Below are 27,865 nucleotides of genomic sequence, written 5' to 3'. Positions count from 1 at the left end.
ATAATGGAATAGAAATGGAGGTAATTAGATTGAATGATTTATCAGAATGAAAAATGATTTATTTAAATAAATTTTTTTTCTTAAATTAAAGAATAGTTAATTTTTGAAAATTAAAAATATGAAATCGAATGAATAATAATCTATCTATCTGTATGTTTCCAGTAAATTTCATAATTATTTCTGGTTCATTGTATAAATGTTCCAAATTACAATTTATAAAGTGAATTAAATGGCGTTCTCCAGAAGAATAATGTTTTTATTTTATTTGATGTGTAAGCAGATATTAAAAAAATATATAGGATTTTTCTAATGATTATATATAATGTGAAAAAAAATTTTTTTTCTTTAAATTTTCTTTTTTCAAAAGTAAATTGAAAATTATCATATATATATATATATGTATACACACACACATAAATATATATATATATGGATTTATGTATATTCATATTATACATGATTATTATAGAATATAAATGGAGGTTATTAGGTTAAATGATTTAATAAAATAAAAAATGATCATTTAAATAAATTATTTCTCTCAAAGTAAAGGATAATTAATTTTCAAAAATTGATATTATGAAATTAAATGAATAATAATTTATTTATCTGTATGTTTTCTCTCAATTTCATAATTAGTCCTAATTCATTGTATAAATGTTCCAAATTTCAATTCATAATGTAAATTAAATAGCATTTTTCTAAAGAATAATATTTTTCTTTCAATTAATATGTGAGCAGATAATTAAAAAATATGTAGGATTTCCCTAATAATTATTTGTTTATCATTTAATTGATTGTAATAAAAAATTATTCATTCAAATGAATTATTTTCTTGAATTGAAGAATAATTGATTTTCAAAAATTGAAAATATGAAATTAAATAAATAATAATATATCTATCTGTATGTTTACTCCAAATTTCATAATGAGTTCTAATTCATTGTCTGAATGTTCCAAATTACAATTCATGAAGTAAAGAAATGGCATTTTTCCAATGAATAAGATTTTTATTCTGATTAATATGTGAGCAGATAATTGAAAAATGTGTAGGATTCTTCTAATAATTGTATATAATTTTGAAAAATTTAAATGATGTAAAAAAATTTTTTTTTTAAAATTTCATCTTTTTTCAATAGTAAATTGATTATTATAATATATATATATATATATATATATATATATATACACACACACACACATATATATATATATATATTTATGTCAATTTATATTATACATTATTATAATGGAATATGAATGGAGGTAATGAGGTCTATTAATTTATTAGAATGAGAAATGATTTATTTAAATAAATTATTTTTCTCCAATTGAAGAATAGTTAATTTTTAAAAATTAAAAATATGAAATTGAATGAATAATAATCTATCTATCTGTGTGTTTTCAGTAAATTTCATAATTATTTCTAATTCATTGTATAAATGTTCCAAATTACAATTTATAAAGTGAATTGAATGGCATTCTTGTAAAGGATAATATTTTCATTTCATCTGATGTGTGAGCAGATAATCAAAAAATATATAGGATTTTTCTAATAATTATAAAAAATTTTTTTCCTTCGAATTTTCTTTTTTTTGAAAGTAAATTAAAAATTATCATATACATATATATATATGTATACACACACACACATATATACGTATATATCTATATTATTTATATGTATTTATATTATACATGATTATAATAGAATATAAATGGAGGTAATTAGGTTAAATGATTCAATAAAATGAAAAATGATTCATTTGAATAAATTATTTTTCTCAAAGTAAAGGATAATTAATTTTCGAAGATTGATAATATGAAATCAAATGAACAATAATTTATCCATCCGTATGTTTTCTCTCAATTCCATAATTAGTTCTAATTCATTGTATAAATGTTCCAAATTTCAATTCATAAAGTAAATTAAATGGCATTTTTCTAATAAATAATATTTTTATTTTAATCAATATGTGAGCAGATAATTAAAAAATATGTAGGATTTTCCTCATAATTATATACAATTTCAAAAATTTGAATCATGTGAAAAAAATTTTTTTTCTCAAAATTTCTCTTTTTTTAAAAGTAAATTAAAAATCATAATATACGTATATATACACACACAATCATATATTTTTATATATTTATATATATTCATATTATACAATAATATAATAGAATATAAATATATATGCATATATACAGGGTATCCCTAAATTGCCTCCCACGGACTAGCCAGTATGATACCTCGTTGAAATCCAACCGGGAATTTATTTTCCGGAAGCTCGTCCGACGCATGGTTTTTGAATTATAAGAGATAGCGCTAGGCCAATCAGAGTGCACCATTTCATCTAGATTTGCCGCCACGGAAATTGCTGTTTTGTTCGACTGGGTGAATTATTATCATTTGTTTACGAATTAAATATCGGCACCTCCCCTCTCTCCCTGTTGTACCCCTTCTCGGGCGCTGACCTCGGTATTGTTGCCGCGGCACACGCTGCCGGCCGCACATCCATGGGCGGCACACTTGTGTGTGTAAACAGAAGCGCATCCTCAAGCATAATGGGTACAGCAGCGAGAGAGGGGAGGTGTCGATATTTAATTCGTAAACGAATAATAATAATTCACCCAGACGAACAAAACAGCAATTTCCGTGGCGGCAAATTTACATGACATGGTGCACTCTGATTGGCCTAGCGCTATCGCTTATAATTCAAAAACTATGCGTCGGACGAGCTTCAGAAAAAGAAATTCTCGGTTGGATTTTAACGAGGTATCATGCTGGCTAGTCCGTGGGAGGCAATTTAGGGACACCCTGTATATTTATATGCACACACACAATATATATGTATTTATATATATTCATATGATACAATTATATAAGGAATATAAATAGAGGTTATTAGGTTGAATGATTTATTGAAATAAGAAATGATTTATTTGAATAAATTATTTTTCTTAAATTGAGGAAAAATCAATTTTTAAAAATTAAAAATATGAAAATAAAAAAGTAATAATTCATCTATCTGTATGTTTTCGATGAATTCCATAATTATTTCCAATTCATTGTATAAATGTTTCAAATTACAATTGATAAAGTAAATTAAATGGCATTTTTCCAATGAATAACATTTTCATTTTAATTAATATGTGAGCAGATAATTGAAAAATATATAGGATTTTTCTTATAATTATATATAATTTTTGAAAATTTGAATCCTGTAAAAAATTTTTTTTTTTATCAATTTCCCTTTTTTTGAATTGAATTAAAAATCATAATGTATGTATATATATATCTATATATGCACACACACACACACATATGTATATATATATTTATACATATTTATATTATACATTAATATTATAAAATATAAATGAAGGTAATTAAGTTAAATGATTAAATGAAATAAAAAATCATTTATTTAAACAAATTATTTTCCTGAAATTAAGGAATGATTAATTTATGAAAATCAAAAATATGAAATTAAATGAATATTGATTTATCTATCTGTATGTTCTCTTTAAACTTCATAATTATTTCTAATTTATTGTATAAATGTTCCAAATTACAGTTTATAAAGTGAATTAAATGGCATCTTTCTGAAGAATAATATTTTTATTCCAAATAATATGTGAGCAGATGATTAAAAAAAATATAGGATTTTTGTAATAATTAAATATCATTTTAAAAAAGTTAAATAAAGTAAAAAAATTTTTTTTTCAAATTCTTCTTTTTTTGAAAGTAAATGGAAATTCATAATATATATATATATATATATATATATACCCACACAAATATATGAATATATATTTATATATGTTCATATTATACATTGATGTAATAAAATATCAATGGAGGTAATTGAGTTGAATAATTTAATAAAATAAAAAATGATTTATTTGAATGAATTATTTTCCTAAAATTGAAGGAAAGTCAATTTTTAAAATTAGAAATATGAAAATAAAAAAATAATAATTCATCTATCTGTATGTTTCCGGTAAATTCCATAATTATTTCTAATTCATTGTATAAATGTTCCAAATTACAATTTATAAAGTAAATTAAATGGGATTTTTCTGAAGAATAATATTTTTATTTTAATTCATATGTGAGCAGATAATCAAAAAATATATAGGATTTTTGTAATAATTAAATATCATTTCAAAAAATTTCAATAATGTGAAAAAAATTTTTTTTTAAATTTCCCTTTTTTTGAAAGTAAATGGAAATTCATAATATATATATTTATCTATGTATATACACACACACATATATAAATATATATTTATATATGTTCTTATTATACATTGATATAATAAAATATTGTAACGTACTTTGACGTTACGTTAATGAAATATGGATCCGCGAGTTTACCTATTATCAAATTAAAAGAAATCAAGAGCGTGAATAGAATATCGTGAAAAATGCTCTTAATGCAAGATACGTGTTTCTCATTTAAAGTCTGAAACAAGACTGTTTTTACAATAATGTCGGTTGGCGCAGCAACCTTACTCTTTTTAAAGACATAAGAGGTCTATAAACGTCTTTTATCTATGCTGACTACTAGATCATTAAAGAGGGGGCAAAACGGGTGATTTCACCCTTTGTAACACTACTCCCCCCCGAGGAAAAGAGTCGTCCCGACTCGGAAAAGATAAAACAATTATAAAAGTATTCTAGTAGTCAGTGCTCAAAGGTGAGTTGGAGCTGTGGCTCTAAAAATTTAAGAACTCCCTTTTTTACTATCTGGCATTTGCCCACAGTCTCAAGGTAAACCACAGAAAACCTTGAGCAGATAGTTGAGCGTTAAATAATCTCAAAAATTTATGTGCCATGTTTTATAAAGGTTAGTGTTAATGAGTGTTATGTGGCTTCATGAATTCAAAGTTATCCGCAACGGCCCAGATTGATGTCGGAAAGAAATTCAATCTTCTTCATGAAGGATCCCTCCGAAACAGGTTCGGATGAAAACATCGAAGCGGGAACCGACAATTCCAGGACCAAATAAGATAAAACAGACTTCTCTTCATAGGAAATAAGGAAATAGTGGGGTGACTGATCTTAATCTTCTTTAGTAATAGTTCACACTAGAGTTTTGGAAGGACAAATGTGAGTGATGGTATAACAATTCAAATTCACTAAGTGAATTTGGGAGAATACTTGAATAAAATAAATGAAATATGTATTCAAAAGAAAAGAAACGATCTTATCTGAATCATTTCTGCATCCTTCTTCAAAATAAGACCACCAGTCATCTTCAGGAATCGGGGAAAGATTGGATGGAAAAGGCTGTGTCAAATAACCTGAAAAAGTACTCACAAAAACTGACACTTGAGGTTAATAAAATGTGAAAAACAAGCAATCGCTCATCGACCTCGAAAAATAATCGTGGCTCTTTTCACATTATCAAACCACAGCCTATCCGACACGAAACTCGATTCTGAAGAAAAAGGTTTTAGAAAAACTTGGCCGGCTGTAGTTTCTACAATTATAACCAAAACGGCAGCCGATAAAGAAGAAAAGGTTTGATTTACTAGCCAATCCTTATGAACCTCATGAATAGTTCTGAGTAGCTCTAAAGTAATGCTCGATTCTTCCTCACGAGAACGGGAACTGACACGAGCAAAAGAAGTTTCTGGGGAAACTCGCAAATAAACAATCAAATCTACTCTGAGCTCAGACGAGCGAATGAGAAGATCAAAATTTTTCGTCAATAAATGAGATTTGAAGTCGCGAAAATTACCTAACCTTCGACGAGCTCCATTTCCCTGACAGGCAATAAAATAGGTTGGGAATGCCTGTCACGCATAACCAAAATAATTCAAAGAAAGAGGTTAACTCCATTGATAATTTTATATAAAAACATCTGAAACTAGTTCCTCAAACCAGCCTCAGAAGAAGAGTTAGTTTGAGGATTGAGGATTTTCTTCCCCAACCTCTTTATCTCTTCTTCGCCAATTATAGGAATCTGAATGCGAGTTTTGTATCATTTCTCTACTATTCTTTTTAAGTAAAAAGCAATGATTAGCATCATGTCGTATTTTATGACAAAATAAACTCGTTACTACATTTTGATCTGTCATAACTGCGCCTCTTATTTCGTGTTTGTTACTCTGATTCTGAAGAGAACCACGATTTACACGATTATAATACTTGTTATTATTTTTATTTCTATAATTTTGAGGCTTTGACTCCTCCGAGTGTTCAAAACTTCGTCTTTTTGAGGTGTTTTCGGACACCTCAATCCGACGAAGCTTGTTCAGCTCAAAATATTGTTTCCTCATTGCCTTCACCTCGAGGGCTTTGGCCGTTGCCTCCCGCAGAGAAGTGAGGCCCGACGTTCCAACGGCCATTTTAATCTCTGGATCATTGATCGCATTTAAAAAAGCTTGTGTTGCTAATAAATTACGAGACGGCTCGTGATCTGGCAAAGCTATACGAGAAAGCCGTTCAATATCTTGACTAAGAGACGCGAGGTCTTCGTCTCGTCCTTGTCTTCTTGTCTGTAATTGTGCCGTGTACAGTTTCGTCAAGTGGTCATTTCCATATCTCAATTTGAGTGCAGAACTAAGTTTCTCATAATCGGAAATTTCTTCCTCAGACAATGCCGTTAAAACATTAAAAGCCGGCGTTCGAAGACAAGAGGCAAGACTGTGGGCCCTCATGGCGGAGTCCCACTGGTTATGTTTAGCAATCGTATTAAACTGACGTTCATAATCTGACCATGGAATCTTTCCGTCAAAAATTGGCGGTTTTAAAAGATAAAGAGGTTTCTCGTTAATCTGAGAAGCAACCTCAGGAAATCTCGAATTATTTAATTGATTAAAATGAGAATATCGAGGCCGAACCTGAGTCAAAGACTCGGAAAAACCAACCTCATTATTTACTCTTGTTCTACTAATTGGAGATTCATCTACTCTCCTAATAAAAGGCACAGACCTTGATTCAGGAACATCCTGGGATCGACCTGGATATTGGACCTCCTGAACAGTAGGAACGGGAACAAGAGAGGGAACAGGAGAGGGAAGCGGAGTAACAACTCTGGAACCCTGCGATGTAACAGCTAGTCCTCCAGTGACACTCATTTGATGAACGGACTGAAGAGCCGCCACAGTTGTCCGGAGTAGTTCGTGAAGACTAGTCTCGGAACGCTCTCGAGCCTCCCCTTCTCGCCTCCGTTGTTCTTGTTGTTCTTGAAGCAGCTGGATTAGTTGTTGTTGTTGTTGAGTAGCCGTTTCCAGAAGCTGCCGTTGATATCTTTCGGCGGCTTCTTGTTGTTGGCTCATAATCCTTAGTAGGTCGATTTGTGAAACTGAGACCATCGTAGGGACAGGTAAAGAGTCCACTGAAGGTGCACAAATAGACTCGGGAACCCGCGGATTTTCGGTAATAGAATGTTCTTCTCCGCCACTTTCCCGACGACGAGAGCGTGTCAAACGACCGCTACTCATAGTTTATTTCACGTACTTCACGCACTGAATGAACTCGATTAATAAGAACTCAAGATCCCACTTCTGACACCAAATGTAACGTACTTTGACGTTACGTTAATAAAATATGGATCCGCAAGTTGACTTATTACCAAATTAAAAGAAATCAAGAGCGTGAATAGAATATCGTGAAAAATGCTTTTAATGCAAGATACGTGTTTCTCATTTAAAGTCTGGAACAAGACTGTTTTTACAATAATGTCGGTTGGCGCAGCAACCTTATTCTTTTAAAAGACATAAGAGGTTTATAAACGTCTTTTATCTATGCTGACTACTAGATCATTAAAGAGGGGGCAAAACGGGTGATTTCACCCTTTGTAACAATATCAATGGAGGTAATTGAGTTAAATAATTAGGTATAATAAAAAATGATTCATTTAAATGAATTATTTTTCTAAAATTGAAGGCAAATCAATATTCAGAAATTAAAAATATGAAAATAAAAAAATAATAATTTATCTATCTGTATGTTTTCGGTAAATTCCATAATCATTTCTAATTAATTGTATAAATTTTCCAAATTACAATTTAAAAAGTAAAGTAAATGGGATTTTTCTGAAAAATAATATTTTTATTTTAATTCATATGTGAGCAGATGATTAAAAAATATATAGGATTTTTCGAATAAATAGATATAATTTTAAAAAAATTGAATAACCTGAAAAATTTTTTTTTTTCGAAAATTTCTCTTTTTCTAAAAGTAAATCAAAAATTATAATATATATATATATATATATATATATATATATATATATGTGTATATATGCACACACACAATATATATATATATTTATATATATTCATATGATACATTGATATAAAGAATATAAATAGAGGATATTAGATAAAATAAGAAACAGGTGAAGCAGGAATAATGTCGAATATATTGAGCAAGAAGCGATAAGTTTAATGACAAGCAAGCAGCTGAAGAGATTAAGATACAATTACGATAAATGCGATAATTAACAATATTTACAGCCAGAGAAAAGTTAAGCGATAGAGTTAACAAATAACGGAACGTTTTCCGAATGAGCGGGAAATATGCGCAAGCTCGCGATATTAAAGGTAATGATTAACGCGGTTTTAGGATAGATAGGCAGGACAGAAAAGATATACTGTACTTAAAATAAGCGGTAAGCAAATAAATCATAAAATATGAGAAGCGATTATGAACACATGCGAAATACAACAATTGTAATAGTTATCACATTACCAGAGTGATCAGAAATAGGCGGACAGGGAATTATGAATTACAAGGAAAATTCAAGCGACAGGTCGAATAGAAACTAAGCATAAAATATAGAGAATAACAGATAATACGTAGTCTCTAGTTCGCGGTAAGTGCGAGAGAAAGAGAGATAATATTCGGTACAATACAAGGCAATTCAAGATAAGACAAACAATATTCAAGATAATTAATATGCAACGTACGGCAAACCAAATAGACTACGGACAACTACGATCAGCGATATTAGCGAAGAAAATAGTGAAAAAGATGTTATGCGACACGGCACAATACTCCAATGTCAAATGAACGACGAGCGGGACCGCGCAGCGATATAAGATCGCTCCCGCGGTACACTCACTAAGATACGATAATCAACGATAATAGGTAAAGAGACAGATAGAAACTAATCAGAGAAAATATAACAAAATAGCAATGCTCAGTAGCTAAGATAAAAATTGATCCTTCAACGGAACGCGCTGCTAGACAGAGATATTAGACATTCAAATATTCCAGAAGAGAAAGATAATAAAATGAAGCAATAGTCACTACAATGCGTAAGTAATAGTCAACCAGTCGCGAAGTTACTTGCAATAAGACAGAGAAAGGGACAAGATAAGAGGTAAGAGAGAATAAGGTACGAGCCCAGGTGGCTTAAGCAGACCAACTGCAAGATGAAGAGAAAAGATACGAGCCCAATTGGCTCAAGCAGACTAACTACAAGGTAAAGAGAAAAAGAGATAAAGGTAAAGGTACGATATATTGCAAGTAATCTCGTGGCTTCACAAAATAGAAAAGGAACCTCACTTACGTAAAAGAAGATCTAACAGGTGCGAGAGAATGCGATACGATAGCGGTAATTAAAGCGATAACAGGAACAATTGTGAAATTAACGAAAGCTGAAGGTAGGATTAATAAAGGCGCTATTAACGAAACTGGAAGTAGAGTTACTAAAAGAGCGGTTACTAAAAGCACGTCTGCTGTTATCAGTAACTGAACGTAGAGTGACGAGATGAGCGATGATCCTGATTTTCGTCGAGCTGCTGTCACCTGATTCTTTCTAAAATTTGCGGTATTTTAACTGGACTAGCAGGTCGCGTGTCCTGGTCCACGGGTAGGCGGCGATAATCCCTCGCTGCTTGTTTTTCTTTTCCCTCGACGACAGGTATCGAGGTATCGGGACGTCGGAAGGTGGTTAGAGATGTTTTCCTTCAGCTATGCGGTATCGTTGGTGAGAGGGGGGGGGGGGGTCGTACTGCTCATGTGTTGCGATATTGACGTGTGCGGCAATAGTACGTCACCGGTCCTTCGGACTTGCGACCGACTCTAACTCACTCCTTGCTTTACTGGTACTCCCCGTTGTAGCTATTTCGTCGGCGCTGCATCCCGGCCCTCGCTCATCGAAGCCCTCATGCCGGAACGATCTGGTGGTGATGGCCCTCAACCCGGATCCCCACACTAGATCCACCAGATCCACGTGGTCAGCATATCATTAGCCTATTCCACGCCGCAGTCCTTCGATAAGACGGTTCGTGAAGAGAAAACCGTCTTCCATTGGATAGTCAACGACTTAGTAGATGTTAGGGTCGGTTCAGCTCCAGGCTGATCAGTATCGTCGACGGGAGGCTTTGTTGTGTTTTTCACGCACAGCCCTGTACGCCACCTAACGATGCATCCGAGCGGTAGAAGCATTCGTTCGTGGTTCGGCTCCTGGCCGATAAGTCTCAAATAGTTGGAGGTGCTGTTTGTGCATCACGCACGACCCTGTTCGACAACTAGATAGGCATCCATCGGGAGTGGTTTTAGCGGTATTCGTTCGTCTGTAGTCGGTGGTGGTCGATGTTGAGCTGGTACGTGACCCCTGTCAGGCAGTGTCCTGGTATCCTGACGCGAAGGTCTCGCAGATGGTTCTCAAAGAGCATTACAGAATTAGAAAATAGCATACAATTAGCTTAGTAAAGAGAATTCAACTTAAAGATAATTAGTCGTTCATTTTTGGAGTATTGGCCTCAGACGTGCTTTCGTTATTTTCAGCGATATCTGCACCTAGGGGAATGCGATAATCGAACAAAGTGACGGGGTACGAAATACCACGTCACAACACACACACATATACATATATGTATATGTTTTTATATATTCATATTATACATAATTATAATAGGATATAAATGAAGGTAATTAGGTTAAATGATTTAATAAAATGAAAAATGATTTATTTGAATAAATTATTTTTCCCAAAGTAAAGAAAAATCAATTTTTGAAAATCAAAAATATCTTAGTAAATAAATAATACTTTATCTATCTGTACGTTTTCTTCAAATTTCATAATTATATGTAATACATTGTATAAATGTTCCAAATTACAATTCATAAAGTAAATTAAATGGGATTTTTCTAAAGAATAATATTTTCATTTTAATGAATATGTGAGCAGATAATTGAAAAATATATAGGAATTTTCTAATAATTATATATAATTTTAAAAAATTTGAATAAAGTAAGAAATTTTTTTTTTCAAAAATTTCTCTTTTTCCAAAAGTAAATCAAAAATTATATATATATACACACACAATATATACATATATTTATATATATTTATATTATACATTAATATAAAGAATATAAATAGAGGTCATTAGGTTGAATGATTTATTTAAATAAATTATTTTTCCTCAATTCAAGAATAATTAATTTATGAAAATTGAAAATATCAAATCAAATGAATATTTATTTATCTATCTGTATGTTTTCTTTAAATTTCATAATTATTTCTAATTTATTATATGAATGTTCCGAATTACAATTCATAAAGTGAATTAAATGGCATTTTTCTAAAGGATTATGATTTTATTTCAATTGATATGTGAGCAGATGATTAAAAAAAATACAGGATTTTCGTAGTAATGAAATATCATTTTAAAAAATTTTTTTTTAAAGTTTCTTTTTTTTTGGAAGTAAATGGAAATTCATAATATATATATATATATATATATACACACACACATATGTAAATATGTATTCATATGTGTTTATATCATACATTTATATAATGAAATATCCATGAAGGTAATTGAGTTAAATAATTTAATAGAATAAAAAATGATTTATTTAAATAAATTATTTTCCCTAAATTGAAGGAAAATTAATTTTTAAAAATCAAAAATATGAAAATGAAAAAATAATAATTTATCTGTCTGTATGTGTTCGGTAAATTCCATAATTATTTCGAATTCATTGTATAAATGTTCAAAATTACAATTTATAAAGTAAAATAGATGGCATTTTTCTAATAAATAACATTTTTATTTTAATCAATATGTGAGCAGATAATTAAAAAATATATAGTATTTTTCTAATAATTATATATAATTTTGAAAAATTTGAATAACGTGAAAAAATTTTTTTTTTTTTGAATTTCTCTTTTTTCAAAAGTAAATTAAAAATTATAATATATGTATATATATATACACACACACACATATGTATATATAGAGGGTGTCCCTAAATTGAGGGACACGGACCAGCCAGCGTGATACCTGACTTAAATGCAACCGAGAATTTCTTTACCGGAAGCTCGTCCGACGCACAGTTTTTGAATTATAAGCGATAGCGTTAGGCGAATCAGAGTGCACCATTTCATCTGGATTTGCCGCCACGGAAATTGCTGTTTTGTTCGCTGGGTGAATTATTATTATTCGGTTACAAAGTAAATATCGGCACCACCCCTCTCTCGCTGTTGTACCCCTTCTCGAGCGCTGACCTCGGTATTGATGCCGCGGCACACGCTGCCGGCCGCACACCCACGGACGCACACTCGTGTGTGTGAAAATAAGCGAATGCCCAGCTACACAATACTACGAAACACACATCTACGAGTGAAAATGAATGTAAATCTCGAAATAAATCAGCGGACTTAAGATTCAATGTTATAAAACACTTCCAATCATCGATGTATGCATAAAACTAGAGATTTTAGATGGTTGATATGCCGTTAGGGTTCATAATTAGTCATTCAATCAATCTGAATTATGCTTTCCGAACATTTTTTGTGTCTTCGCAACACAACTTTTCCACTAGTTTGAAATTCATCATTGACATCCGATTTTTCAATAATGCGAGGGAAAAATAACTCGCTGAATTGACGTGTCAATAGGTTTGTAAATCAATTACAATTCACCTGAGTTAACACAAAATAACTAAATAAATGAGAATTCACTGAATCAGTGAAAATGATAACTGAAATCATGAGAATAATTTGAGATATAACTGAAGTAGGAAGAGTTGTGATAAGTTAAGTTACTTAAGTATTAATTACTCAAAATTTATTAAACTTAAAAATATGTTGAATAAGACTATGAATTATCAAAATATCTCTTGTGATATTAAGACTCCACGCAGAAATTTACCAAATCGATTAATTTTTACCAATTCAATCGAGCCGTGTCCGATTATTTTGTTGAAATCGATTAATCGATACATCGATTATTCTCAGATAAGTGGCCATCACTAGCATTGATCTCAACAATTTGAACGTTACTTGCCACTCCAGACCCACATTGAATCGACGAGGAAATAACTGGGAATTTGAATGACACCATATTTTTTTGAGTTGAATTAATTGAATTTATTCATGTAATTCGACTTCATTTTTCTGGTCCAAATAATAATTATTATTTTTCCTCGAATTCGGATAGATTTATTAAATTGAAATTGCTTCATTTGAATTCAGGTATTTGGAAATTTTCTTTTTCTTGATTTAAAATTACTTTTTTATTTGAATTTAATTATTTTTCTCTCTAAACATAAAATTTTGGCACGAATCTAAAGTTATTCAGAGTAACTTGACTTATCACAACTCTTCCTAATTCAGTTATATCTCAAATAATTCTCATGATTTCAGTTATCATTTTTAGTGATTCCGTGAATTCTCATTTATTCAGTTATTTTGTGGTAACTCAGGTGAATTGTAATTGATTTACAAACCTATTGACACGTCAATTCAGCGAGTTGTTGTTTCCTCGCATTATTGAAGAATCGTATGTCAATGATGAATTTCAAACTAGTGGAAAAGTTATGTTGCAAAGACACAGAAAATGTTTGGAAAGCATAATTCAGATTAATTGAATGACTAATTATGAACCCTAACGGCATATCAATCGTCTAAAATCTCTAGTTTTATGCATACATCGATGATTGGATGTGTTTTATAACATCAAATCTTAAATCGGCTGATTTATTTCGAGAGTTATTTTTATTTTCACTCGTAGATGTGTGTTTGGTAGTATTGTGTTGCTGGGCATTCGCTTATTTTCACACACACAAGTGTACGTCCGTGGGTGTGCGGCCGGCAGCGTGTGCCGCGGCAACAATACCGAGGTCAGCGCTCGAGAAGGGGTACAACAGCGAGAGAGGGGAGGTGCCGATATCTACTTTGCAACCGAATAATAATAATTCACCCAGACGAACAAAACAGCAATTTCCGTGGCGGCAAATCCAGATGAAATGGTGCACTCTGATTGGCTCAACGCTATCGCTTATAATTCAAAAACTATGCGTCGGACGACCTTCCGGTAAAGAAATTCTCGGTTGCATTTCGGTCAGGTATCACGCTGACTGGTCCGTGTCCCTCAATTTAGGGACACCCTGTATATTTATACATATTTATATTATACATTAATATTATAAAATATAAATGAAGGTCATCAAGTTAAATGATTAAATGAAATAAAAACTCATTTATTTAAACAAATTATTTTCCTGAAATTAAAGAATACCTAATCTATGAAAATTAAAAATATGAAATATCAAATTTTTTTAATAATTATATATCATTTTGAAAAATTTAACTAATGCGAAAAAATTTTTTTTTCAAAATTTTTTTTTTTTTGAAAGTAAATCAAAAATTATAATACACACATATACATTCTTATTATACATTACTATTATACATTATATTATACATTGATATAATAAAATATAAATGGAGGTAATTGAGTTGAATAATTTGATGAAATATAAAATGATAAATTCAAATGAATTGTTTTTCTTGAATCAAAGAATAATTAATTTTTACAAATTAAAAACATGGATTCAAATGAATAATCATTTGTCTATCTGTATGTTTTCTTCAAATTTCATAATAAGTTCTAATCCATTGTATAAATGTTCCAAATCACAATTCATAAAGTAAATTAAACGGCATTTTTCTGATGAATAATATTTTTATAATGTGATTTATTTTGGAGGTTAGGTTTTTGCAAATTAACAATACGTGGCGTTGCTCTGAAAACAAAGATTTTTATTTTATCCTTTTTTTCCCTCAGGGATCTGTGCATCTTATTATATAAACTCTCACCTGAAAACAAAGAAACGACATTTATGTTCTTTGTTTAATTTGCCGATTTCTCCTTGACGTTTCACTATGGAGGTCTTTTATTTTGAGCCTCTTTGACACCTGTCTCTTCTCTCTTATCTCTACCGTCTATAGCGACCCCGGGTTTACCGACATGGCGCATGCGCCTTTCAAAGAAATATATTTTCGTTACATTTTTATTTTATTCATTATGTGAGCAGATAATTAAAAAATAAATAGGATTTTTCTAATAATTATATATTAATTTAAAAAATTTAAATCATGTGGAAAAAAAATTTTTTTTTAAAAATTTCATCTCTTTTTAAAAGTAAATCGAAAATTGAAATGTATTTATACATATATATATACACACACACACAAGTATATGTATATTTATTCATGCATATTCATATTATACATTCATATAATGGAATATAAATGGAGGTAATCAGGTTGAATAATTCAATAGAATAGAAAATGATTTATTCAAATAAATTATTTTTCCTTAATTAAAGAATAGTTAATTTTTGTAGATCAAAAATATGGAATTGAATAAATAAGAAATCTATCAATCTGTATGTTTTCGGTAAATTTCATGATTATTTCTAATTCATTGTATAAATGTTCCAAATTACAATTTATAAAGTAAATTAAATGCGATTTTTCTGAATAATAATATTTTCATATCAATCAATATGTGAGCAGATAATTGAAAAATATATAGGATTTTTATAATAATTATGTATGATTTAAAAAAATTTAAATCACGTGACGAAATTTTCGTTTTTAAAATTTCTCTTTCTTTAAGAGTAAATGAACAATTATAATATATATATATATATATATATATGTATATATATATATATTGTGACGTGGTATTTCGTACCCCGTCACTTTGTTCACTTATCGCATTCCCCTAGGTGCAGATATCGCTAAAAATAACGAAAGCACGTCTGAGGCCAATACTCCAAAAATGAACGACGAATTATCTTTAAGTTGAATTCTCTTTACTAAGCTAATGGTATGCTATTTTCTAATTCTGTAATGCTCTACGAGAACCATCCGCGAGACCTGCGCGTCAAAATACCAGGACACTGCCTGATAGGGGTCACGTACCAGCTCAACATCGACCACAACCGACTACAGACGAACGAATACCGCTGAAACCACTCCCGATGGATGCCTATCTAGTTGTCGAACAGGGTCGTGCGTGATGCACAAACAGCACCTCCAAGTATTTGAGACTTATCGGCCAGGAGCCGAACCACGAACGAATGCTTCTACCGCTCGGATGCATCGTTAGGCGGCGTACAGGGCTGTGCGTCAAAAACACAACAGAGCCTCCCGTCGACGATACTTATTAGCCTGGAGCTGAACCGACCCTAACATCTACTAAGTCGTTGACTATCCAATAGAGGACGGTTTTCTCTTCACGAACCGTCCTATCGAAGGACTGCGGCGTGGAATAGGCTAATGATATGCTGACCACGTGGATCTGGTGGATCTAGTGTGGGGATCCGGATTGAGGGCCATCACCACCAGATCGTTCCGGCATGAGGGCTTCAATGAGCGAGGGCCGGGATGCAGCGCCAACGAAATAGCTACAACGGGGAGTACCAGTAAAGCAAGGAGTGAGTTAGAGTCGGTCGCAAGTCCGAAGGACCGGTGACGTACTATTGCCGCACACGTCAATATCGCAACACATGAGCAGTACGACCCCCCCCCCCCCCCCCCCCTCTCACCAACGATACCGCATAGCTGAAGGAAAACATCTCTAACCACCTTCCGACGTCCCGATACCTCGATACCTGTCGTCGAGGGAAAAGAAAAACAAGCGGCGAGGGATTATCGCCGCCTACCCGTGGACCAGGCCTACGCGACCTGCTGGTCCAATTAAAATACCGCAAATTTGAGGAAGAATCACGTGACAGCAGCTCGACGAAAATCAGGATCATCGCTCATCTCGTCACTCTACGTTCAGTTCCTGAATCGCAACGACGTGCTATCGTCATATTCAGTGCCATTACTACTATCACCGTACTTAGTTCTCGCTATTATACCGCATTCGCTAGTACCTGCTATATCTTCTTTTACGTAAGTGAGGTTCCTTTTCTATTTTGTGAAGCCTCTAGATTACTTGCAATATATCGTACCTTTACCTTCATCTCTTCCTCTCTTTACCTTGCAGTTGGTCTGCTTGAGCCAATTGGGCTCGTATCTTTTCTCTTCATCTTGCAGTTGGTCTGCTTGAGCCACCTGGGCTCGTACCTTATTTTCTCTTATCTCTTATCTTGTCCCTTTCTCTGTCTTATTGCAAGTAACTTCGCGACTGATTGACTATTACTTACGCATTGTAGTGACTATTGCTTTATTTTATTATCTTTCTTTTCTGGAATATTTGAATGTCCAATATCGCTGTCTAGCAGCGCGTTCCGTTGAAGGATCAATTTTTATCTTAGCTACTGAGCATTGCTATTTTGTTATATTTTCTCTGATTAGTTTCTATCTGTCTCTTTACCTATTATCGTTGATTATCGTATCTTAGTGAGTGTACCGCGGGAGCGATCTTATATCGCTGCGCGGTCCCGCTCGTCGTTCATTTGACATTGGAGTATTGTGCCGTATCGCATAACATCTTTTTCATTATTTTCTTCGCTAATATCGCTGATCGTAGCTGTCCGCAGTCTCTTTGGTTCGCCGTACGTTGCATATTAATTATCTTCAATATTGTTTGTCCTATCTTGAATTGCCTTTTATCGTACCGAATATTATCTCTCTTTCTCTTGCACTTACCGCAAACTAGAGGCTACGTATAATCTGATATTCTCTGTATCTTATGATAATTTTCTACTTGACCTGTCGCTTGAATTTACCTTGTAATTCATAATTCCCTGTCTGCCTATTTCTGATCATTCTGGTAATGTGATAACTATTACAGTTGTTGTATTTCGCATGTGTTTATAATCGCTTCTCATATTTTATGGTTTATTTGCTTACTGCTTAATTTAAGTACAGTATATCCTTTCGTGTTCTGCCTATTCATCATAAAGCCGTGTTAATCATTACCTTTAGTATTGCGAGCTTGCGCATATTTCCCGCTTATTCGGAAAACGTTCCATTATTTGTCAAATCTCTCGCTCAGCTTTTCTCTGGCTGTAACTATTGTTAATTATCGCATTTATCATAATTGTATCTCAATCTCTTCAGCTACTTGCTTGTCATTAAACTTATCGCTCCTCGCCTAATATATTTGATATTATTCCTGCTTCACCTGTTTCTTATTTTATCTATTGGATTCGACTCCACCCCTCTACCATTATCTTGTCTATCTGAGCAAACCGTGCAAAACCGTCGTAGAACCTGACCTTATCTTTATCCATTACCTTTACCTTTACCTTTGTCTTTTTCTCTAATTATCTATTTTTGACGCATGTGCGTCTGGCGCCCAACAATCGTATCTTTCTCTCGTATTACCTCTCTCTCTATCTAATTCTTCAGGTTAGTGACTGCGCCGTAGGGTAACCAATTATCGTTTCCATCGTTTTACCCTCAAACTCATAAACATAAAAATATTGGTTACAATATGTACACACACATATATGTAAATATATTTATATATATTTATATTATACATTAATATGATAAAATATAAATGTAGGTAATTAGGTTAAATAATTTGATGAAATAAAAAATAATTCATTTAAATAAATTGATTTTCTCAAATCAAAGAATAAGCAATTTTTAAAAATTAAAAATATGAAATTGAATGAATAATAATTCATCTATCTGTATGTTTTCTTCAAATTTCATAATAAGTTCTAATCCATTGTACAAATGTTCCAAATTACAATTCATAAAGTCAATCAAATAGCATGTTTCTAATGAATAATATTTTCATTTTAATTGATATGAGAGCAGATAAAAATCAAAAATATATAGGATTTTTCTAATAATTATATAGAACTTTATAAAATTTAAATGACGTGAAAACAGTTTTTTTTTTTCATATGTCACTTTTTTTAAGAGTAAATTGAAGATGATAATGTGTATATATGTATTGAAACACACACACATATATATATAAATATATATATTTATATTAAACATTAATATAACAGAATATAAATAGAGGTGATTGAGTTAAATGATTGAATAAAATCAAAAATGATTTATTTAAACAAATTATTCTTCTCAAATTAAAGAATAAATAATTTATGAAAATTGAAAACATGAAATCAGACAAATAATAATTCATCTAATTGTATGTTTCCTTTAAATTTCATAATTATTTCTAATTTATTGTATAAATGTTCAAAATTACAATTTATAAAGTAAATTAAACGGCATTTTTCTAATGAATGATATTTTTATTCTGAATAATATGTGAGCAGATAATTGAAAAACATATAGGATTTTTCTGATAATTATATATAATTTGAGAAAATTTAAGTAATGTAGAAAATTTTTTTTTTCAAATTTCCCTTTTTTTAAATGTGAATCAAGAATTATATATTATATATATATTGTTACAAAGGGTGAAATCACCCGTTTTGCCCCCTCTTTAATGATCTAGTAGTCAGCATAGATAAAAGACGTTTATAAACCTCTTATGTCTTTAAAAAGAATAAGGTTGCTGCGCCAACCGATATTATTGTAAAAACAGTCTTGTTTCAGACTTTAAACAAGAAACACGTATATTGCATTAAAAGCATTTATCACGATATTTTTGTTCACGCCTTTGATTTGATAATAAGTAAACTCGCGGATCCATATTTTATTAACGTAACGCCTAAATCGTTACAATTGGTGTCAGAAGCGGGATCTTGAGTTCTTATTAATTGAATCAATTCAGTGCGCGAACTTTAATTATGAGTAGCAGTCGTTTGACGCGCTCTCGTCGTCGGGAAACTAGCGGAGAAGAACCTTTTGTTGTGGAGAATCCGCGGGTCCCTTCGATTCCTGCACCTTCAGTGGACTCTTTACCTGTCCCTACGATGGTCTCAGTCTCGCAAATCGACCTGCTGGAGATTATGAGACATCAACAAGAAGCTGCTACACAACAACAACAACAACTTGTCCAGTTGCTTCAAGAGCAACAGGAACAACGGAGGCGAGAAGCGGAGGCTCGAGAGCGTTCGGAAGCCAATCTTCAGGACCTTCTTCGGACGACTGTGGCAGCTCTTCAGTCTGTTCATCAAATGAGTGGCGCTGGAGAACCGGCTGTCACCCCACGAGGTTCCAGAGTCGTTACGCCGCTTCCCTCTCCTGTTCCTTCTCCTGTTCCCGTTCCCGCTGTTCGACAGGTCCGACATCCAGGACAGTTCCAGGATGTACGAGACTTAAGGTCTGTGCCTTTTACTAGGGGAGTAGTTGAATCCCCAATTGGTAGAGTAACGGTTAATAATGAGGTTGGCTTTTCCGAGCCTATGCCTCAAGTTCGACCTCAATATTCTCATTTTAATCAATTAAATAATTCAGGATTTCCTGAGGTTGCTTCTCAGATTAATGAGAAACCTTTTTTTCCTTTAAAACCGCCAATTTTTGACGGAAAAATACCATGGGCAGATTATGAACGCCAGTTTAATACAATTGCTAAACATAATCAGTGGGACTCCGCCATGAGGGCCCACAGTCTTGCCTCCTGTCTTTGAACGCCGGCTTTGAACGTTTTAACGGCGTTGTCTGAGGAAGAAATCTCTGATTATGAAAAACTTAGTTCTGCATTAAAGTTGAGGTACGGAAATGACCACTTAACAAAACTGTACACAGCACAATTACAGACGAGAAGACAAGGACGAGACGAAGACCTTGCGTCTCTTAGTCAGGACATTGAACGGCTTTCTCGTATAGCTTTGCCGGATCACGAGCCGTCTCGTAACTTATTAGCAACGCAAGCTTTTTTGAATGCGATTAATGATCCGGAAATTAAAATGGCCGTTGGAACGTCGGGCCTCACTTCTCTGCGGGAGGCAACCGCCAAAGCCCTCGAGGTGGAGGCAATGAGAAAGCAATATTTTGGGTTAAGCAAACTTCGTCGGATTGAGGTGTCTGAAAACACCTCAGGAAGACAGAGTTTTGAATACTCGGAGGAGCCAAAACCTCAAAATTATAAAAATAGAAATAACGGTAACAATTTTAAATCAAGAAATCGAGGTTCTTTTCAAAACCGTCGAAACGAGCGTATAAATAAAAACGTGGTTGTGACAAGTCAAACTAGCTTGACTTGTATATTTTGTAAAAAAACAGGCCACGACGCCAATCATTGTTTTTTAATTAAAAAAATTAGTGGAAAGCCGATGCAAGGCTCGAATCCAAAGTCTTATAATTGGCGTAAGAAAAATATAGAAAAAGGGGAAGCAGATCCTCAATCGAGTTCTTCAACAGGAACTCACTCAAAAAACTAGTTTCAGATGATTTGTCAGGGCGAAAATCATCGCAGATTGTTAATAGTGAAAGCCCTCTTAGAGAACAGTTTTTAATTAGAAGTCTGCGACAGTCTGGTCTTTACGCGCGTGGTACTGTTAATGGCGTCGATTGTCTGTGGGTAATAGACACGGGCGCGGAAGTAACCGTAGTTCGATCGGATCTCTTTAAATCCGATGACCAGATTGTTCCCTCTTTTTCTCTGCGAACAGCCACTGGAGAGACGACCCCGGTTTTGAGACAGGTTACTGTCCAAATTAACCTTTTTGGGTGTATCGACTCTCCACATAAGGTTTTTATAGCAGATATAGAGGATGAAGGTATTTTGGGAATAGACTTTCTTACAGCTCATAACTGTGTTATCTCGACTAAGAGAAATTCGCTAGCTTCAAACAATCGTGAAATAACTCTTTGTACAAATAGAAATGGAATTTATTGGACCCCTCCTAGAATTCGAGAAATAGAACTTTCGGAGGATGATTTGCAACAACATTTTCCTTTACACTTACAGAGCCTTGTTCAGAAATCTTCGATTTCGTTAAATTCAGCTCAGGTAGAATCGTTTAAATCTCTTTTACTAGAATTTATAGATTCTTTCGCCAAAGATAGTGGTGATAAGGGCCGATGTACTTCTGTCAAGCACAAGATCGACGTCGGAGAGAGTTCACCAATTAAACAAGCTCCTCGAAGACTCGCTCTCAACGCCCGAGAAGAGGGGAAGAAGCTTGTGGAAGACATGCTAAAGAACGATGTTATTGAACCATCGTCTAGTCCCTGGGCCTCACCAATCGTCCTTGTTAACAAAAAGGACGGAACCAAACGATTTTGTATCGATTACAGGAAGCTGAACGATATAACGAAGAAGGATTCTTACCCTCTACCCAGAATCGACGAGACACTCGACCTGATAGCTGGTGCAACTTGGTTCAGCACCATAGATCTTCAGAGCGGATACTGGCAGGTCGAAATGGATCCTCTAGATAAAGAAAAAACAGCTTTTGTTACGGGTTTAGGAGGATTATGGCAGTTCAAGGTTATGCCGTTTGGTTTGAGTAATGCCCCGGCTACCTTTGAACGAATGATGGAGGCTGTTCTCCATGGGCTCACGGGCAAAATATGCCTCGTTTATTTAGACGATATAATCGTTTTTGGCAAGAACTTTGAAGAAGAAGTTCAAAATCTCAGACAAGTTTTCGCTAGGCTGAAGCAAGCAGGTCTGAAAATAAGCCCGAAAAAATGTCATCTGTTCCAGAAAGAAGTAGGCTTCCTCGGACATATCGTTTCAGCACAAGGTGTGAAAACCGACCCATCCAAAATAGAGAAGGTTTCTTCTTGGCCGACACCTAAGAATAAAGAACAAGTTCAAAGCTTTTTAGGCCTTTGTACGTATTACAGAAGATTTGTAAAAGGTTTCGCTAGTATAGCTAAACCTCTCCATCATTTGACCGGAATCAAGATTCCTTTTGACTGGACCCCGGAATGCGAAGAGGCTTTCAAGAAATTAAAAGAAAATCTTATTTCTTCGCCGATTTTAGCTTATCCAGAGGTCGAAATTCCTTTTATTTTAGATACGGATGCATCTCTTTCAGGAATAGGCGGGGTTCTGTCACAAATTCAGGGAGGTCAAGAGAGAGTGATAAGCTATTTCAGCAGAGTTTTGAGTAAAACCGAGAGGAATTATTGTGTCACTCGTAGAGAGCTTTTAGCTGTTGTTAAGACCGTAGTACATTTTCACCATTATTTGTACGGCAGGAGATTTTTGATACGTACAGATCATGCTTCTCTCAGGTGGCTACTTTTGTTTAAATCTCCCGAAGGTCAGGTAGCTAGATGGTTAGAAAGGCTCGGTCAGTACGATTTTGATATTCGTCATCGAGCAGGAATTCATCATGGAAACGCCGATGCTCTCTCTCGAAGACCCTGCGAGGAAATGCCAGAGTGTAAACAGTGTGCACGATTAGAGAAAAATCGTGACCCCTCTCTTATAATACGGAAGATTTCTTTCGAAAATAACCAGGAGGAATGGAGAAAATCGCAACAAGAGGACGACACTTTGAATCAAGTGAAGTCTTGGAAAGAAGCAGAAACTCGCCCGGACTGGCAGGATATATCTTTAGCCGAGCCAGATTTGAAAATTTATTGGGCTCAATGGGACTCTATTCTTTTAATTGATGGAATTTTATACCGAAAATGGGAATCTGCAGACTTGAAAGAAATCAGGTGGCAACTTTTGGTTCCCAGGTCACGAGTTCCAGAGATTCTTGCTCTTTATCACGATTCTCCTGCAGGCGGACATTTCGCTTCAAATAAAACTCTAGGCAGAATTCGCAACTTCTACTTTTGGCCCCGTTGCCGGATGGACGTTGAAGATTGGTGTCGAAGATGTCGAATCTGCACGGCAAAGAAAGGACCTCGAGCGAAGGGACAAAGCTCTCTTCAGATTTATAACGTGGGAGCTCCATTTGAAAGGATAGCAATGGATATTCTTGGACCTCTCCCGATAACCCATTCTGGAAATAAATATGCTTTGGTTATTGCTGATTATTTTACTAAGTGGCCAGAAGTGGTCCCTCTCGCTGATCAAGAAGCCTCTACTGTAGCGCAGGCATTCGTTAAAGAATTTATTTGTAGACACGGAGTTCCTCTAGAACTTCATACTGATCAAGGCCGAAATTTTGAGTCGACCTTAATGAAAGAGGTTACTCAGATTTTAGGGGTTAGAAAAACTCGTACAACTCCTTTGCATCCGCAATCTGACGGCATGATGGAGCGTCTGAATCGGACTTTACTACAATATTTGTCGTCCTTCGTAGAGCAGAATCAGAGAGACTGGGACTCCTGGATCCCTTTCTTCCTCTTATCTTACAGATCTGCGATTCACGAGACGACGAAACAGACGCCAGCCCTCATGCTTACTGGAAGAAATCTTCGACTTCCGTCAGATTTAGAGAAAGGCCCTGTTCCTGTGCGAAGACAGCATCAAACAGATTATGCCTTTTTATTACAACAACGTTTAGAAGAAATTCATCACTTTGCTAGGAATAGAATTTCTATGGCTTCAGATAAATTAAAAACTCGTTATGATATTCGAGCCAGAGATTTAAAATTTAATCCTGGAGATTCTGTTTGGCTTTTTCAACCTCGAAGACAGAAAGGACGATGTCCAAAGCTACAAAGAAATTGGGAAGGCCCTTACTTAGTGGTTAACCGGATAAATGATGTTGTTTATAGAATCCGAAGATCTCCTCATTCGCGTCAGAAAGTGGTTCACTTGGATCGTCTTGCTCCTTTTGAAGAGGATCAACCTGGAACAGTCTCTCCAAGACCAGGGACATCCTTCGAGGTTAGATCTTCAACCGAACACCCTTGACGACTGTGATCGACTTGACCTTCTTTACAGTCGATTATCGATTGGGAGAAGAATTTACCTTTCGGAATTCATTTGAGTAAAACTCGACCGCTTACGATTATTATAGAAGGAAATATCGGATGCGGAAAAACAACTTTCACCAAGAGGTTTTTAGCAGATCGCCAGGTCTGTACACTTTTAGAACCTCTTGAAGAATATCGAAATGTAGCTGGAATTAATCTTTTAGATTTGATGTATCAGAACCCAGATCGTTATTGCTATTATTTTCAGCATTTCGCTCAAATGGTTATGTTAGATAGACATCTGCAAACGACTTCATTGCCTGTAAAGGTGATGGAAAGATCGATATTCAGTAGCAATTGTTTTGTAGAAGCTCGTCGAAGGTTAGGTAATTTTCGCGACTTCGAATCACATTTATTGACAAAAAATTTTGATCTTCTCATTCGCTCGTCTGAGCTCAGAGTAGATTTGATTGTTTATTTGCGAGTTTCCCCAGAAACTTCTTTTGCTCGAGTTAGTTCCCGTTCTCGTGAGGAAGAATCGAGTATTTCTTTAGAGTTACTCAGAACTATTCATGAGGTTCATGAAGATTGGCTAGTAAAACAAACCTTTTCTTCTTTATCGGCTCCTGTTTTAGTTATCAATGCAGAAGCTACAGCCGATCAAGTTTTTAAGGATTTTTGTACTTGCTTTATTAAGGGTTTTGTTTCCTTCTAGAAATTTCTTCTTCAGAATCGAGTTTTGTGTCGGATAGGCTTTGGTTTATTAATGTGAAAAGAGCCACGATTATTTTTCGAGGTCGATGAGCGATTGCTTGATTTTCACATTTTATTAACCTTGAGTGTCAGTTTTTGTGAGTACTTTTCAGGTTACTCGACACAGCCTTTTCCCATCCAATTTTTCCCCGATTCCTGAGGATGACTGGTGGTTTTATTTTGAAGAAGGACGCTGAAATAATTCAGATAAGATCGTTTCTTTTCTTTTGAATACATATTTCATTTATTTTATTCAAGTATTCTCTCAAATTCACTTAGTAAATTTGAATTGTTATACCACCACTCACATTTGTCCTCCAAACTCTAGGGTGTGCTGTCTCAGAAGAAGCTCTGGATTCAGTCACCCCCCGATTTTCTTATTTCCTATGAAGAGAAGTCTGTTTGCGTCTTATTTGGTCCTGGAATTGTCGGTTCCCGTTTCGGTGTTTTCATCCGAACCTGTTTCGGAGGGATCCTTCATGAAGAAAATCGAATTTCTTCCCGACGTCAATCTGGGCCGTTGCGGAAAACTTTGTATTCATGAAGCCACATAACACTTAATAACACTAACCTTTATAAAACATGGCACATAAATTTTTGAGATTATTTAACGCTCAACTATCTGCTCAAGGTTTTCTGTGGTTTACCTTGAGACTGAGGGCAAATGCCAGATAGTAAAAAAGGGAGTTCTTAAATTTTTAGAGCCACAGCTCCAACTCACCTTTGAGCACTGACTACTAGAATACTTTTATAATTATTTTATCTTTCCCGATTCGGGACGACTCTTTTCCTCGGGGGGGAGTAGTGTTACAAAGGGTGAAATCACCCGTTTTGCCCCCTCTTTAATGATCTAGTAGTCAGCATAGATAAAAGACGTTTATAAACCTCTTATGTCTTTAAAAAGAATAAGGTTGCTGCGCCAACCGATATTATTGTAAAAACAGTCTTGTTTCAGACTTTAAACAAGAAACACGTATATTGCATTAAAAGCATTTATCACGATATTTTTGTTCACGCCTTTGATTTGATAATAAGTAAACTCGCGGATCCATATTTTATTAACGTAACGCCTAAATCGTTACAATATATATATATATATATATATATTTACATATATATAAATATATATACCCACACACATATATATATTTATATTATACATAAATATAATAGAATATAAATGGACGTTATTAGGTTGAATACTTTATTGAAATAAAAATTGACGTATTTAAATAAATTATTCTTCCTGAATTAGAAAATAATTGATTTTCAGAAATTGAATATACAAAATTGAATGAATAATAATTTATCTATCTGTATGTTTTCTTTTGATTTCATAATAAGTTCTAATCCATTGTATCAATGTTCCAAATTACAATTCATAAAGTAAATCAAATGGCATTCTTCTAAAGAATAATATTTTTATTTCAATTGATATGTGAGCAGATAATTGAAAAATTCATAGGATTTTTCTAATGATTATATATAATCTTCAGAAATTTAAATGATGTAAAAAAAAATGTTTACCTCGAAATTTCACTTTTTTTAAAAGTAAATTAAAAACAATAATATATATATCTATATATATATATATATTTACACACACACTTATATATATATATTTATATATATTTATATTATACATTAATATAATAGAATATAAATGAAGCTAATTAGGTTAAATGATTCAATAAAATAAAAAATGATTTATTCAAATAAATCATTTTTCTCAAAGTAAAGAATAATCAATTTTTAAAAATCAAAAATATGAAATTGAATAAATAATAATTTATCTATCTGTATGTTTTCTCTCAATTTCATAATCAGTTCTGATGCATTGTATGAATGTTCCAAATTTCAATTCATAAAGTAAATCAAGCGGCATTTTTCTAGTGAATAATATTTTTATTTTAATTAATATGTGAGCAGATAATTGAAAAATATATAGGATTTTCCTAATAATCATATATAATTTCAAAAAATTTGAATCATGTGGAACAAATTTTTTTTTTCAAATTTCTTTTATTTTCAAAGTAAATGAAAAATTGTAATATATATATATACACACACACGCATATATATATATATATACATATACATATATTTATATATATTTATATCACACATTAATATAATAGAATATAAATGGAGGTAATCAAGTTAAATAATTGAATAAAATATAAATGATTTATTCAAATGAATTATTTTTCCTCAATTGAAGCATAATTATTTTTCAAGAC

Source organism: Neodiprion lecontei, chromosome 7 (genome assembly GCF_021901455.1).
Source record: "Neodiprion lecontei isolate iyNeoLeco1 chromosome 7, iyNeoLeco1.1, whole genome shotgun sequence".
Classification (NCBI taxonomy): domain Eukaryota; kingdom Metazoa; phylum Arthropoda; class Insecta; order Hymenoptera; family Diprionidae; genus Neodiprion; species Neodiprion lecontei.
Note: the sequence above shows the minus strand (reverse complement) of the source record.